We start from the raw sequence: 5,286 nt of genomic DNA, 5'->3' as shown, positions 1-5,286 counted from the left end.
AGATTCTCCAAAAAGAAGAAGCAAAAGAGAAGAATCACCACCAAGAGAGAGGAGGAGTAGAGATGATCATTATGAACGAAGACCCTCATGGAGAAGCAAGGATTCGGAAAGGAAGGACAAGTCATCAAGGAGCTACACAAAACGAAGACATCAAGCTCATGTTGGTGAATGGGTATCCGGCTCCGACTCCGACCATCACTCCGAGAGAAGCTATCACTCCGACTCCGAATATACTCAAGATGAAGGTGTTGCCGGTCTAGCACTTGTGTTAACCAACTCCTACGACATATTAGACTCACCAAATGAAGGAATTGGAAGATGCTTCATGGCCAAAGGTCCAAAGGTAACACATCCCGAGTATGTTGATTTCAATAGTGATGAAGATGACTTGCTAGGTGATGATGATTTCCTTGTTGACAACTCTAATGATGAATACTATGATGAAACGTCAATTAATCATGCTAATCAATATAAAATGAATGACAATGATAAGGAGAAGATTGAGCTTCTAACTAAAGAACTAAACACTCTTAAGTTAGCTCATGAAACTATCTTCGAAGATCATCGAGAACTTTTAAGGGCTCATGAGAAGTTACGCTTTGAAAAGCTCAATCTTGAGCAAGAGCATGAGTTCTTAAAACCAATCAATGATGATCTCCGTAAGAAAAGTTCTTCTTACATTGCCAACCGTTTACTCTTATCCACTTACATGCCTCAAGTCAAGTCAAGTCACAAGAACAAGACAGATTCTTCCTCTAGTAGTAACAATAATTATGCCAAATCCAATATTGTTGCTTCTAGTAGTTCTCTTGATTCCACTAATGATTCTCTTAGCCAAGTTACACTTGAGCAAGAAAATAGCTTATTGAAGGGAATTATAGAGAAAGGTGTATGCAAGAGCCTTGCCGGGAGTAAGCAATTCGAGGAAATTGTACGCAAGCAAGGAAGGCACCGGAAGAATCAAGGTGTTGGTTTTGAACGAAAGTTCAATGCCAATGGAGTTGGTGGGAAGAAGATCAATACCCCAAGACGAAGTTTGTTCCTCAACAAGAGAAGTATGATCCAACTTCCTTCAAGGGAACACAAGCTCAAGATGATCTTCCACCACAAGACCACAAGAACAAAGGCGAGGACAGGCTTCAAGAGGAGATTGATGCATTTTAAGAAGCACCCAAGGCCTTGGTCAAGTGGGTTCCCAAGACTACGTCAAGTTCTACTTCATCAAGTACAACTACAACTCCAAGGATTCCCATCAAGATGATGTGGATCCCGAAGAAGAAGAACTAGAGAGTTCTTGAGGGTGACTCCGCCAACATTCTTCACTCATATCATTATGGCAAGAACAAGTGCAATCAACTTCCACATCTTGCACTAATTCAAGGAGTCACAAACCCTCATGTTGGTCAGGCAAGGGACAAGGTAACCTAATGATTTTATGGACATCATCTTGTGCGTGCATCACTCTATGTCTATGGATATTCTTGTTTGTTCCCTGTGGGACTAACCCATGTAGGTATGTTGAAAGTGCAACTCACTCCAAAGGATTGCTCCAAATGATCTATGTCAACATTGAGCATCCACATCTTCAACACCTACATGAAGTCATCATCGACAAAACCCAAGGTTAGTTCATCCCTCTAAAAAGGGATCTCACATCTAGGGGGAGCTTAACTCTAAGAATTGAGTCAAAGCAACTCTAATGGTGTGAACACAACAATGCATTATGTAAAAGTGGTAACCCCACTTGAGCTTAAACGATGAGTATGACCTATGATCAAATGTTCTCATTTGACTCCTAAGTCAATATACTCATATATAGATGACCTAGTCATCGCCAATTGTTTGATAGATGCTAGAATTGGTTGTGCATGCTTTGCCACATATTTCATTTGCCATTCTATTGTGTGAGCATGTTGGTTGCATACTTTACTCATTCAAGGACATCCACTTGTTGCTTTGATTGTTTGGGTTCTTTTCTTTTTTCCAAGTGGATGGACAAGAATGCCTAAAAACATTCTCTAGCTATCTATGTTTTTCTCGTGTCAAACTCTATTCATGCTATATCACAAAATTTGATCAAGTCAGATTCGAACCACTCTATGTGAGGAGCACTCAGAGTCCCCGATTTGTCATAGACTTAAACTTCCAAAACTTCTTTGTGATTCTCGGTCTGGCCGATTCCTCCATTTTGGTCCCACCGAGATCACTAAGTCGATCTAGTTTTTCAATCTCGGTGCAACCGATTTGAACTTTTTAGTCCCACCGAGTTGCTGTAACTATATACAGTTATGCATCTCGGTGCTACCGAGTTGTTCCACTCGGTCACACCGACAGGGTCGGGCTATATATAGTCACGGGCAAAAAATTGGAAATTTCTCGGAACCTCTTCGCCCGCGCAATAGCTCGCTCTGCCACCAGGGTCTCCGGATCGTCTCCTCGTCGCCAGCCGCCTCCTGTCGCTGGTCTCCGCCGCCGTCAAAGGATTTTACCCCCGCCGTTGCCGCTGTAGCGAGTTCATCGCCGAGCTAGGGTATGGACTCGATCACAATGCTATCCTCGTCTGATTCCTAGCACATTGTGTTCATCATGTATCTTGCCACGATTGAAACACTCCTATCCAGTCTATATGATCCTTAGAATAGATGCGATTTGAGAATTTAGGGTTAGGTTTCCGCCGAAACCATCTCGGACCCACCGAGTTGAAAAACTCGGTCCCACCGATTTGGCTAACGCCATTGCACTAGTAACTCTCGGTCTGACCGAGAATTACAAATCGGTGTGACCAATTTTAGAACTTTGTGAAACCCTAGCAGTCTCGGTGCCACCGAACTGTGACTTGGTCCCACCGAGTTCACCAGTTTATGTTCCAAAACTGCTTCGGTATCACCGAGTTTGAAAATCGGTTGATCCGAAATGCTTTCTGTGGAAAACTAAAACTGAATTTTTGAATCATTCTTTTGCAAAAATCTCTGCATTTTGTGATGCTCATCCATTCTATCTCATCTATAACTATTCACAGGGTCAGCAGTCAGTGTTTTGCAGCATGTCAGACCAACGTGATAGTCAGAACAAGTCAGAAGAGCAGGTGCACATGAGTGAGGGCACTAGTCCCTCTAGCAGCTCAGATGAAGGGAGCAGAAGCACCCCAAGCAATCTGCCTAAAGCTGCCACCAGGTCAAGGAAGAAGAGAACCTCAAAATCTGAGGATGAGGATTATATGGCAGAAGAAGATGAGGCTACTTCCAAGAAAGTAGTGCTCAAAAAGGAGTATGGCTCAGCAAAGACCACTAAGCCTGGACTTAATAGGAAGGTCCCTGCCAAGAGGACACCTATGCTGAAGGTCAGAGGATCAACTCAAATACCTGAAAAGCCTGATCCCAAAGAGCCACCTGCTGCTGAAGGAAAGAAAAGGAAGGAAAGGGTCAAAAAGACCATAGCCAGAGTTGTTGGCCAACCTTCCATGATGGAAGAGGAAGAAGAGGTTGCTGCACCAGCACCCAAGGCACAAAAGCTGATGGGTGATGCTATAAGATCAGGGGCTGCAACATCAAAGCCCAAAGAAGCACCCAAAGCTGCCCCCAAGCCCAAGAATGCACCAAAGAGGAATACCAGGAGTATTCCACCTGCTGAGAAGAACAAGGCCCCAGTGCCTGAAGTTGCTGATGATGAAGAGGATGAAGGACAAGTCCTGAGGAAGCTAAAGCCCAAGATTCCAGACCGCAATGATGCTCATCCTGTGGTTGAGGACATGAATATCAGGAGAGACTCAGGGTTGAGGCTATGGAGGATGACAGATCCATATGCCACCAGGAGAAGGACTGCTGTAGATTACAGGTTCCATACAAAGGAACAACAGGACTTCTATGAGACAATCTTGTTGGACAAGAAGCCCATAGTGTGTGATATGAGGTGGGTCGACTGGACCTACATGAAGGAAAATGAAGAACACTATCCTGGAGTGTATGACAGTTTTGATGCTTGTGGAGTTGTAGATTTTGTTGGGCAGAAGCTCACCAACTGGAATGATGAACTCATTATGCAATTCTACTCCACAGCACACTTCTATCCAGATGGCAGGATAGTGTGGATGTCAGAAGGTATGAGGTACCAGTCAACCATAGAGGAATGGGCTAGTCTGATCAATGCCCCCAAAGAGAGTGAAGATGACTTGGATGTCTATGCCAAGAAGAAAATGGGACACAATACTATGACACATATGTACAAGGATATCCCAGACAAAGCTCTTGAGACTTGCTCGTTTGGATCAGTCCAGCTTCTTCTGTCAAGGCTGCCTACGATCAACTGGATCCTAAGGCACACTCTTTTAACCAAGTCAGGTGACCACAACATGATTAGAGGGCATGCTATCAACTTGCTGCATATATTTGATGTGCCTCAGAAATTCAAGGTCATGAGCCTTATGGTTGAGACCATTAAGAGGACTGCAGCTGATCAGAAGAGAAGTTGTGGATATGCCTCACAGATTCAGGAGTTGATTAACTCAAAGATGGGCATAGGCAAATATCTGTTGGATAAGGAACACTTTGCTCTTTATCCAGACTTTGAGGGCAGTCAGGTTGTCATGATTGAGAATGAACCATCATCAGTGCAAGCTCAAGAGAAGAAGGAGAAGGCAAGGAAAGAGAAGGCTGCCAAGATGCCAACTCAAGAGGAGGCATCTGAGTACTTTTTTAAGAACAAGCAGGAGCAGCTTGGTTACTTGATAGCATCAACACTGAGGATTGAGAAGGGGTTGGCCACCCTAACTCAAAACCAGGAGAGCTTGGAAAGAATCATGGAACAAAAATTCTATGATCTAGATGTCAAAGTAACTGAGATTCAGTCTATTGTGGAGCAGCTTCAGGAAGACATGCAGGAGAGGAAGGGCAAGACAACCACTGATGCATTTGCCAGAGTGCCTAGAGCTCAGAGGTTAGCTGCAGTGCCTGTGACAGACACTAGAGCCACATCATCTGCACCAGCTACAGCTCCTACAGCTCCAGGGCAACCAGCTCCAGCACCAACTCCTCCAGCTCCCTCTACATCAACTGAAGCCTTCGTCCGAGGAGCCATCTCTACACCACCACCTGAAGATCAAGCCTGAGAGTCGATCTAGCACTATGCATTTTCTATGAACTTTTTGGTAACTTGTTGCCAAAGGGGGAGAAAAATGTATAGATCATAGGCTTCGAGAGAGAGAGAGTGTGTGTGTTGTTTTTTGTTCTCTCTTGCTTTGGTGGTTAAACTTTGTTTGCTTTTGATTGCTTGAGATACTATGCTATTACC

Source organism: Triticum dicoccoides, chromosome 6B (assembly GCF_002162155.2).
Source record: "Triticum dicoccoides isolate Atlit2015 ecotype Zavitan chromosome 6B, WEW_v2.0, whole genome shotgun sequence".
In the NCBI taxonomy this organism is placed as follows: domain Eukaryota; kingdom Viridiplantae; phylum Streptophyta; class Magnoliopsida; order Poales; family Poaceae; genus Triticum; species Triticum dicoccoides.
Note: the sequence above shows the minus strand (reverse complement) of the source record.